The 12,143-nt window shown below is 43.1% G+C and overlaps 1 protein-coding gene and 1 long non-coding RNA gene across 2 annotated transcripts in view; one reads left to right on the top strand and one right to left on the bottom strand.

Moving 5' to 3' along the window:
* Positions 1–1,103, bottom strand: part of LOC106812591 (protein-L-isoaspartate(D-aspartate) O-methyltransferase-like) — a 14,887-nt gene extending 13,784 nt beyond the window's left edge. The window contains exon 1 of the mRNA XM_014816501.1: positions 943–1,103. The gene's annotated coding sequence lies outside the window, so the exon portion shown is untranslated. The remainder of the gene's footprint in view (positions 1–942) is intronic.
* Positions 1–12,143, top strand: part of LOC106812592 — a 26,032-nt gene that overhangs the window by 783 nt on the left and 13,106 nt on the right. Inside the window, exon 3 of the long non-coding RNA XR_001394353.1 lies at positions 6,646–6,748. This is a non-coding gene — a long non-coding RNA (uncharacterized LOC106812592). The remainder of the gene's footprint in view (positions 1–6,645; positions 6,749–12,143) is intronic.

Below are 12,143 nucleotides of genomic sequence, written 5' to 3'. Positions count from 1 at the left end.
AGAAATGTCAATTAGTTTTCGTTAGAGCTGTATATTCGAACTAGCCCAATTCTCCTAGCTTCGGATCACTGAGCAAACGAACTCGCAATCCACATTTAGAAAATATCCGACGGCTGCCGGGCACGGTCTTCGATTTCCTAAATGTGCGGCAGTTTTTAATTTTCGGTGATTTCTCAAGTAAACAGGAGGGTTAGGGTTAGGGGGCCGGCTGCCGGGCATATAGCCACAGCGTAGAAAATTTTCCAACGAACGGGTATCAGGCTGTGCATTGACGTTAGTCGATCATGATCGGGCTACATACATAGCCACCTCAACATGATCGGGCTACATACATAGCCACCTCATCATGTAGCTCTAGTACTAGAGCCACCTCATCATGATCAGAATAATCACTACATAGCAACACAAACAGTGGGAGTACTACTACTACATTAAAAATATTAATAATAATATCTAGTATTACTATTACTAATACTATTAGTAGTTAACTTAGTACTCCCGCCCCCGGCCACTGTCACTATTACTACTAGTACTAATAGTACTATGTACTATGTAGTGTATTATGTGTATTGTGTGTAAGTATGTTATTAATATTCATACTGAGTGAGTAGGTTTATATGACCATCACTCAGTTTACACATTTGTGACAGAAATTACTTAACTTAATTCAGGTGTAGCATATGTATGTTACAATTACTACTACTAGTACTACTACTAGTACTAGTACTAGTACTAGTAGTAGTAGGTACTAGTATTCGGCTCATCTTGTGTTTTTCAGAAGGACCTTACACGATACTCCTACCTCAGTAACTTTGCACCTCTGTGGATATTAACCTTTGAAGTTGGCTGAAGGAGAGAAAGACGCACAATACAACTGAAACAACACCCTACCATGTTTGTTGTTTACTCGAGTAGCGTCGCAATATAAAATTATATACTCACACGTGACACTGCAACGTTTTCGCGAACCAGACCTCGACGTGGAACGCTAGACAGTGCAAGCCAAACAAGGTTGGTAGCGAGATGAGAACCCCTGCCTCGGCATCATCGTTTTTCGAAATATAAAAAATCCGAATCTTGACTGTACTGTACTATGCTGTAACGATTCTGCTGAATCTCAAATCCGATTCCATACCCTTGCGGTGAACCAACCACGGTTTAGAGGTGATAGACTGTCACCCGTCCGTAGGTTACAGTAAATAACTTTTCCTTTAAACAGACATTCAGGCAGTTTCGGCAGCGGGCGCATGCGCGATAATAATGTTATGAACAGGGAGCCAGTCTAACTGTTGGCAAAGAATATTTTTAATGTGCACCATGAAACGCCATATTTATCGCTCTGCGCGTCACCAAACGACTGGTATTATAAGGAATTCGTCTGCAACCTTGATGCTGGCCGCATTTCCACATTTTTTGGTGCAATGATCTATACCAGATTGACAGCAAGGGAATAGAAACATTGACGAGCAATCGCTAATTCAGAACAGTACCTGATTGTACAATAATCATCGATCCATCTCAAGCATTTTCCTATCAACTCCACCTTCTCCATTTATCCACCTCTTTACTTTCTCTTTTTATTACTTTATCCCCTACATGAACACACACACACACACACACACCGCACGCACACACATTAGACAATTATATTATTTTTTATTTTTTTTATTCAATAGTTATATTATTAGTGATAATATTAATATTATTTTTATCATTTTATATGAAATTATATTTCTGATAATTATTTATTATTATTTTTTATATCTTATATTCAGATAGTATACAATAACACACGTGACATAACCACACACACGCGCGCGCACACACACATACAATACATACACACGCATACGCGCACGGGCCACCCCACGCACGTGAGCATACACAGCACGTGAGCGACAGCGCGCAACGCACACGCACGCAGCGCACGCGCATTCACCGCACAACCAACACACACACACACCCACACACACACACACCACACACACACACACACACACCACACACACACACAACACACACACACACACACACCACACACACACACACACACACACACACACACAGACGCGCGTTCGCCGCGAAACTAGCACTGGACCCGCGGCCCCAGGTAATACTTTCTAAGGGTACCAGCCAGCGTATTTTGACGAAAAGAGTTTTAAAGAAAAAACAGCAAATCCACGCCATAAAATTTTTTAAACGTTTCAACCAGTACACTTGCCAGAGAAGGTATAGAGAGAGTCAGAAGGGGCGTGTGCGACGTGCCGGGCACAAATTTGGTCGTCAATATGAAGTGAAGAAGAGGGAAAAGGAAAGCGGTAAAAAAATACGCATGTCGTACGACAAGAGCAGCGGGATGCGAGCGGGAGAGAAAGTAAGGGTGCGTAGGTGTCAGTGGAGCGGATATAAGGACGAAACGAGGGAATTCATGGAGGGAGAAGGTAGAAGCCAGGTGGTAGGGAAGCCGCGACATTTGTTTACTTCACAATGGCATTTCATTTTCCCTTTGGATATCTTCAGTATGTGTTGTAACGACCGCCTCTATTGGCAGACGCAACTTCTGGATGACCTTTCTTGCTTTACTGCTCATGATGATTGTCGCAAGCTGCCAAGAATGACGTCTGCAGCGTAATGCGTCGTATTTTCTGAACGTCCCCAAATAACGCTCGACAGCCAGGCTTACTTGTAGCATCACTGAAATACACAAGTGCCATTATCAGCAAAAAGCGCGCGTGCGAGCTTCAGGTTGAAAACCGTTCACACACATTCGATGCCTTTTACGACGTACAATACGCGCATGTCCTCCTTAGATCCAAGTTACAGATACCGCATTCATTTTTTGGTGTTTTTCTTTAAAGCTACTTGCGAAAACGAAGATCAAGCAGAAAATACTGGTACAGAAGATAAGAAAATATAGAATTGAGTACCTTTAGTTTAAATTTGTATAACGGCGAGATTTAGTTTTACAATATCTTTGTGAAAATGCCCAACAGAGTCGCACTAACGAACGTCTCTTTCAGCTGCGAAATAAAATTGTCTGGATGAAAGGTTATATGATATGTTTTACTCTCTCGCTCATCTCTTTATTGTTTATATAATACGCCGTGGTAGAAAGTGTTAAATTCATCAGCAGTTGCCACTTACAATAACATGTTTCGGTAACAACTATTTTACAGCCCAAGAACAAGTACGATCATGTTGAGTGTATACACGAGTAGCTAACGGACTACAGGGATACATATATTATGTGACATTGTTATAATATAAATAGACGAGCTCCTTGTAGTGGCGAGGCGAAAAGAACCAGGCTGCAGACAAAACGCTGTAAAATACCACGTGACAAACCCAAGGCAGTAGCCTAAATCAACTTCCCCGGCCTTCTTATAACCCCCCTGTAACGTACCATTAAACGTCGTGACGCGGATCGTGACGTACGTTTAGCACCCCACACTTCATGTTTCATAACGTCCGTACCCCGCTTTCTACGAGTACTACTACTACTGACTACTACTTAACTACTACTACTACTAACTACAGTCATACCATGACCGTGGTCTAGTGACGGCCGGGTACTCACTTTTTAACAAGCTATGTTATATGTGCCTTAGAGCAGAGCGATTGCTTTTGTGTACGCACCAAAAGCTGTAGCTCTAGTACTATAGCACCTTACATTTAACTGCCGGCTGGCTGATAGACCGACCCATGGGGCCATCGATGACTAACTTACCCCGATTATACCCGACTATAAAACGTCATGTGTAGCAATAATGCCTCTTATCCGAAGGAATAGTGGCTTAAGTTATAGCCTGCTACTAAAATTGTAACCCTAACTATCGTTGCCAATGAGTTACTTGCCGGTATTTCTGTGACAAACATTCGATTGCGGAACTGTCCAAGTGACGGCCCATTATCTGGCGGCCGCCTGCGACAGGCCCAGTCAGCCGGCGAACTATGTATTTCCGCGGTGGAGGGGTGGGCGGGTGTTGGCGGTGGTTGTGGACAAAACATTGTTGGTCGTCAAAGTAACAAATTTACGCGACGATCAAAAGAGATGGTAATACTAGTTTGTGTCATGAAAGATAACAACATTATATTATTAATTGTGTTAATCTTAGAACCAAAACAACAATTTTTTCCACAACCAAAACACAACCAGCCCACCCCTCCACATGCGGAAATACATAGTTCCCGCTGACTGGCTGGAGTAAGTTGGTCCATCGCATGCCCCATGGGTCGGTCTATAGCCCAGCGGCAGTTAATGTAAGCGGCTATAGTACTAGAGCTAACCAAAAGCATGATTCAATATAGTAAAACTATAGCCTAGAGGTATTATAACGAGGCATGTCCGAGGAGGTTGTACCCCAATTGATGTCATACACAGCCTTAGTACACACAGGCACTTGGAGTTATTCAATAAAATATCATGCTAAATAAATACGAAATCTATTTACTACCAAAGTCTTAATGTTTCTCTACTCTCTATATTTATGTGTCAGTGTGCATGCAGCAGCGTGCGGCAGCCAGCATGTGTTGCAGATGAGCGTTTGGACGGCATTTACAAGAAATTGTCGGGAATAATAGGTGAAAGAGAGTAGAGAAACATTAAGACTTTGGTAGTAAATAGATTTCGTATTTATTTAGCATTATATTTTATTGAAACGCTCCAAGTGCCTGTGCTAGTACACATGTAAAAGCTATCATTTTGGAGATGTTTAGTACTAATAACACTAGCACTACTGAGTGTAACCAAGTGTTGAACTGCAGATACAGAGCTTGGACGTATTTGTATATAATGTCTGTGCGAATCCCTACACACTGCATATGTAACTAGACAGAATTCACTCACAGAGAGTGCATACCTCCGCCAGCGACATACGCCATACGCCATACGACTCACGAACACATGAATAACCCACGATATACGCCAGCGCACTGACATGTACACGCTGGCTTGCTGCTCGCTCGCTCGTAGCAGCCGCTCGTTGCTGCTGCTCGCTCACATGTACACGCTTGCTGGCTTGCTGCCCACTCGCTCGTAGCAGCCGCTCGTTGCTGCTGCTCGCTCACATGTACACGCTCGCTGGCTGACGCGCTAATATCGATCGCGCGAACACACGAACACACGCACACGAGACCGAAAACATAACCTCCTCCAACTTCGTTGGGCGTAGGTAATGACAATGACATATCCTCTCAGGACTAGCTTACAGTACAGATCAAAGCTGACCTGCATGGCTTGTTGGTTTTTGTTAATGGCAGGGTTTTAGCTGGGTAACTGTGTCTATTGGTAGCAGTCTCCATCCATCTATATAGCCGTGCTGTTTATTATTAATTTACACTTATGCAGCGCGTATATATGAGTATCAGAATAATGCAATGATACTGATAGCTATGCGTATTATGTGGCAGTCGTAAGTACTCTAATCATTATGCGCTTGCCTTCCTGCATGTCAATGGTCCATGATTCATTCCTTTACGAGTGACTTTCGTTGATGGGTGCTCTGTGTATGGTAGTAGATGCCTTTATTGGCTGCTGTGGTTACTAAGGCTACTGGATGCAGAGCTAGTAGTGGTGATGTGAGTTTAACTGTGTCGGGATGCTACCGGTATCCTGTGCATCAATCTCTGTGAGACGTAACCGCCATTTTTATACGTTTTTTACTCTTGTGGTGAACTCAAGTGTGTATGTGTGTGCGTACAGGCGTGTACGTGTGCTTAGCATATATGCATGTAATCGTATCTGTGCATGTAGGAATGTGTATATCTATGTAGCATATGCTCGAGTGCAAGTGTAATAGACAGACGGGCCTGCCGGGTGCATGTTTGGAAAAGTAAATAATTCACGGGGTTGTCTAAAAATATTTGCTCCAAATCTATATTACAGTATTAAAAATTTATAAAATGCATAAAAGCTGAGTAATTTTGATTTGAAGGTATACTCTTGATGATTAATCTAACCTTCAATTGGGGCACGTTAGTTAAGTGTTCGCACATTGCTCGTAAGCTCACTGTTTAGAATTGTACTACTGTGCACTGTAAAACTTTGCTAGCAACACGCTAAATTAAGTAATGCTACCAAGCCGTAAATATAAATATACCATAACAAATGTGGCAATAGCTCAATGGCTCGTTGGTTATATAATAGTTTGTAAATTTTAACAACATTTAATCCGTAAGGTCATGTTGTTAACTTGTATACTTTCTATTGTACTATCATAGTATGATCCTCTGTAAAACCTGGGGTGTGAAATATACTAAAATGTTTTCTGAAGTTACTTATTTCTATCATAGTGTTTGACGCATATGATATCTCAACTTATGTGAGATAAAACTCTTTTGTACGTTGCAAGTGGGTTTTGTACGGTAAGTGACGCCAGCAGCACTAGATGCAAACACTATGCCCTGCTGTGTTACGTATAGTGTGCGTGGTCATACGCATGCTTATATTTACATTGTGCATAGTTGCACTTTGTACTTTCAAGCATTGTACTCGTTGAAAAAAAATTGAATAGAATTTTACTATAATATATAGCTTCTGTTTGATGTAAAACCTGCTACAGCATACCTTACTTGTGACTATGCGCAAGTTTATATTTTGTCTTTTTGTGTTCGTCATAGGTAATGTGAATTAAATCTTTCATATAGGTTAGGAAGAGAATTTCGTCATGTTATCAGGGAACCCGATAATTGTCAACATGTCTGTCGAAACAAAAAATGACGGGAAAGCTTGGACATGGATAACAGACAGGTAGGATTTTACTGTTGTTTTTAACTTGGTTCTACATTGTATTATGAGTATGTAGGTATTATACCTGTATAATGATACTAGTTTGACATGTTTCATATCATGTTATCTGGAGTGTCATCAAGAAGGTGGTGTTAATATACATAATGCAATGTTGTTGTACATAAATGCACGCATTGTTAACAATAAAAACAATCTTGTTTCGATTCACTCCTGACATTATATATATTATATATAAATATATAATCGTATATTGTATCAAGAACACATGTGCCCTGGATTTGTGTGTTCTTGTTTGTATATATGTGCATGTACGTGCGTGTATGCGTGCGTGCACGTGTGTGCGTGCGTGCGCGTGCGTTCGTGCGTGTATATACTGACTGGACACTATAAAATATCCATGGTTGGGTGGCATGAGATGTAGTATGAACGCTATTTTCTGCCAGGATCCCAATAGACGAAGTTGAACATGCGTTCTTCCAATGTTAAACACTATTCGAGGGTATTTGCGTAATAAATAGTACACATAGGCCGTATATATTTACATACGGGGAGGGGTGGTAGAGGTGCAGCAGTCGTACGGGCGTCTGTGTTACATGTCGATACAATGCAGTTGTTGGTTACGTGGTTGCACCGCAGCAGCAGTATTAGTTGGAGTCGGTCATGCGTGGCTGCTGTCATCGCATCGATTTTCGACTCTGTGTCCGATTCTATGCGCGGGCACCTCGATTCCTAGCGAACAGAACGTGCATTGTTGATGAATAGGGTCCGATTAGTGAGCGGTTTTAGTTGCTGTCTGTTCTGTGAGGGAGCTGGCCCTGCTGGTGCCGGTGATGCACCCATGCTCCCTAGCCTGTGTTTTATTTGAGGCAATAGCGAAGAATTTCGCAAATAAAGTGAAATTGCTTGATGTCGTTGCCCTCTGTATAATATTCATTGTGTTCTTGTAGCGTTGACACCCGCCGCTGTTCATGTTGTATTCAGCATGTTGTGCTCATGTTTTGCGGTGATTTCCAAGACAGTTACGTATATTCCCTGGGAGCCGCTTAGCTGCACGGGGTTTTACTGTAGCGTGAATATGGCGTGACTCCGCAATGCGTGCGAAGCTTTCCAATCTTAGTAAAAGCCGCGTCTGGCAGTGGATGCAAAGATAGTTGCTGCAAAATACTATAGGTTTATTGTCTTCTACACGCACGCACGCACGCACGCACACACATGCACGTATGTACGCACGCACGCACGCACACACATGTATGCGTATACATGTATGTATGCGTGTGCGTGTGCATGTGTTTTATCGTTGTGTTTGTACCTGCCTGCAAACATATCTGTACATGAACTCTGGCAGCATGTTCCCCCACGGTCCCACCTGTTTACATCCTATCCACACTGGAGTTGCTTATCCCATATCTGTTCACTAGACAGAATCGTATATCCCACAACCCTTACCTTTGTCTGCTCACTCTACTGCTGTTTATAACCTGTCTGTTTATCCCACACGTGCTTTCCCACCGTTTATTCATTTTATAGCTACTATTCCTGCTTAGCTTACCAATGCTTATCAGGCTGCGTGCGCATTCCACATCTGGTTGCATATTACAAGCACGCTGCTTGTGAATCGGGAAGCTCCTCTTGTTCCAACACAGGAGCGTAGCACCCCTGTAGCACTGTGGATGGATGGGTACATATGTTATACGCATAGTAACGGCTCCATCTATGATGATTCGCATTGGATTGGCACGTGTGTTTTTGGTTTGTTTTCTGCACTAGAGTAGATCGTACAAATCCTGAGCACACTTAATGATCGGATTAGATGAGGAAACTAGATGGGTAATAAACTTGTTCAGACCCGCATGGTGATGCTGCTGGTCTAGGTTAGCTCATGTCACTATTGATGTCAATGCTACGGATGGACAGTGGATTTATTGTCATACATCCGTCTGCATATTCGTGCTTCAATAAGCTTCAGTCTATTGCTGCTTGTCCAGAGACAATTGAGTAGGGGTAGTGGAAGTCTAGAATGGTTATGTGTGCCCATATGGCATCGTAGTGATAAATAGATGTGTGTTTATAAGAACTGCAGTTCAACATCATCTGATAGTTTAGGTGTGACACGGGGAGAAAATAGCGTGACGAGATAGACGTTTCAGTAGCTGTAGACGGCGGTCGACATGTATGTGGTTTGTCTGGCGTCTTGTGACAACACGTGCGATTTGTTACCCGACTCATAGCAGGCTCCAGGCCAAAAAGACGGATGCCTGGCCGCAAAAGAAAAAAATATTTAGGGCCGCATTCTAAAACGCGTGTGGTGTGCAGTACAGAGTGATGTGCAGTACAGAGAGATGTGCAGGGTAACATTGAAACCAGCTGCAGCGTTTTGCAGGTGATGATGCATCGTTGAAACTCGCGGTTTCGCCTGTCCTGTGACTCACAGGGCGGGAGAAACCACGCTGCGCCCAGGCATCAGTGTGAAACGATGTGTGAAACGAACAGTGTGAACACGCCAGCAGCCGCGTGTATATTTTGACGGACCTACTCTCTGGTCTAATCGCCAACCGTTACGGAAGCCAGACGTGCGTATGCCGCTCTTGCACACAAGCCTCAATACATGATAACGTGAATATACTAAAAATAAATAGTAAAGAGATTTATATACAACGTATATTTGTGTAAAACATACAATTATGTACAATTTATATGTATGTAAAAGATACAATTATGTACAATGTATACGTATGTAAAAGATACAATTATGTACAATGTATACGTATGTAAAAGATACAATTATGTACAATGTATATGTATGTAAAAAGATACAATTATGTACAATGCATATGTATGTAAAAGGTAAAGACGTATATTATTGTGATCGAAGTCTTTGAATAGTTGTGATTCGGCGGGGGAAGACATGTCATGTTTGCGAAAACTGTCCAATCACCGATTCGTAGACGCGTATGTTCACCACGAGTTTGAGATCCCCCTCCTCCGCCTTCCAGCCACAGATGTCTCTCGTAGTGAGGTCACCGTACCCGATGTTGTCGACAGAAAGTTTTGAAATGTTTACGCGTATCTGCCGCTGAACGCACGTTGCTTGTTTGTGCTGATGAGAAGTAGAAATTGAGCGTTAGTGATTTATACCGTCCACACACGCTACAGGGGGGGCCACTCTCTTAATCCTGCTGGTACTGATCGACAGAGGTTTCTGTGCCGCTAGGGGAATAGCATGGAGTTGCTCTCACAACACTCGCCTATACCTGCTCGTGACGGCGTATGCGTGCACGCGCGTGGATTATAATACAAAAACATGGATCTCCGATTGTCGCTATGAGTGTCCGTGTGAACGAGTGTCGCGCCACCTATTATTCATACGCGTGAAGTTGTCAGTATTTCTCAAGCGGTGATCGCGTGTGCTGTCCTCGCCCGAGGGGAGAACGAGGGCAAGAGAGAGGGAGAGAGAGAGACATCGATTTTTTGGATGATTTTTGTGAACTGCCGGTGTTGATTATCTTCTGCGCGTGCGAGCCAGCAGCAGCATCAGTGTGGTGAGGTGAAGCCATGGTGTGAGCGGCGTGTCTAGCTAGCTAGCTGCGTGTGGCTTCCTCACACCTCATCTCGCTCGCTGTAGCAGCAGTAGCTCCAAGAAACGGTATTGCTAGGGTTAGAATACCCTATACTACCTCTTGTATAGACAATCCGTCGCACAGCCTGGTCGGGCTATAGCAGCAGCAGCATGCAGCAGCAGATGCTGATGATGAGGCCAGGCACCCACCTCGTGAGGGGCGTGCGAGTCAAGTGCGAAACCAAGTCTACTAAAACTCCTCTACTAACACTCGAATTCGCACGTCAGACTGACATGTTTTACAACAGAACAATATGACTCGATGAGAAAAAAATATATCGGGGATAGGGATGCGCAGTCGTTTCTAAAATTTGGAATTTGTTTAGATACAAGTACATGGCACAGGTGTCCTTGTTTCAGACATGGCTCTGTGATACATTTACGTGCAGTTATATGGTTAATCCAAAAGGTAGGCGGTAGGCGTGTTTCTGGACACAGAATGAAAGTCTGATGAGTCTGGTTAGAAATGAAAACAACGCATGTTTATTTTAAATTATTAGAGAAAGTTAGCAACTTGTTATGGTTACTGAAACTTGTCCTGGCGTATATTAAACAATCCTACACCTCCGCCCCAGCTGAGCTGAGAACCCGTGTAATATATACCATAAGAGGGAAATACGAAATCACAAGGCGGTGTATGATACATCTAGGGATTGGGGGGTCCTAGAATTTTTAAATTTCGTTTATACGCGAGGTTCGTCACCGAAAATAGAGCTGGTCGTGGAACCGCAAACAGACACTCTATTTTGTTTCGCCCAACCAGCGTATATCGCGTCCCCTTCTAACCTTCACATACGTAACGTTTATTCCCCACATGGATAAAACGTAGAATAGAACGTTAGAACATTGAGCATATTCACGCTCGTAAGTATACGTATAGCGATTTATTATAACTCGTAACCTTCCTTCTGAGTAATTATTAGCTAGTAATCTTGTGGTGAAACCACCGTATCGTCTGCCGATTCTGTGAATTCTCCGGCAGTGCGGGACTGCAGGTAATGCGTCTATTGCAGTTACGTCCATCTCTAAATACGTGTACGAGGCAATCCATGTCTGACGTGCCCCCACGTGGAGTGTGCTGCATGCCAATACAGTACTACGCACCCATAGAAATAATATAGATAGACGGATAATATAAGATAGATATAGTTAGATGGTTATCTATATTATTTCTATGTACGCACCCCTTCTTCGCCTCCTGCACTGCTTATACCTGCTATAATAAAACTGCGGCCCCGCTCTGTCTCAGGCATGTGATTTATTGTAACATCATGGAATATATAAACAGTTTGAGGTAGCGGTGGCTTCCTCTAGTGGCATCTCATAGAGCTCTAGTCTCTGTAACCCTCTTATAACGTTATAGTACTTTCAGACTAACGGTCCGTCACTAGCAGGAGTGTAGTGAAGCTATCCAGTAGTAATGCAGTGAGTGGTGTCAGGAGATTGGCATGGCTCACGATGCTAACTTGTCCGTGTCCTCTGCGACACGTGCGGACGTACATACTGATGATTTCCAACCACAAAACTTGCAGGAGAGTTGGCGTTTGTGCTAAGTTCCTGCCCGGCGTCGTGTGCAGAATATTGTTAAAGTGTGTGGAATAGCACTTCGGCACACGAAAAACGATAGCGTGTACGTCACCCGTGAACGCATACCATGTGCTTACAGGTGCCATATGTGTGTCTTACACGGGTTTTCACACGAAGACGTATATCTTCCATGGCTGTATGGAGAGTGCATTATTAGTTTTACATCAGGTATCAGGATGCCGCATTCTACAT

The sequence above is a fragment of the Priapulus caudatus genome, unplaced genomic scaffold, assembly GCF_000485595.1.
Source record: "Priapulus caudatus unplaced genomic scaffold, Priapulus_caudatus-5.0.1 Scaffold664, whole genome shotgun sequence".
In the NCBI taxonomy this organism is placed as follows: Eukaryota; Metazoa; Priapulida; class Priapulimorpha; order Priapulimorphida; family Priapulidae; genus Priapulus; species Priapulus caudatus.
Note: the sequence above shows the minus strand (reverse complement) of the source record. Positions and strands in the feature narration are given on the sequence as shown.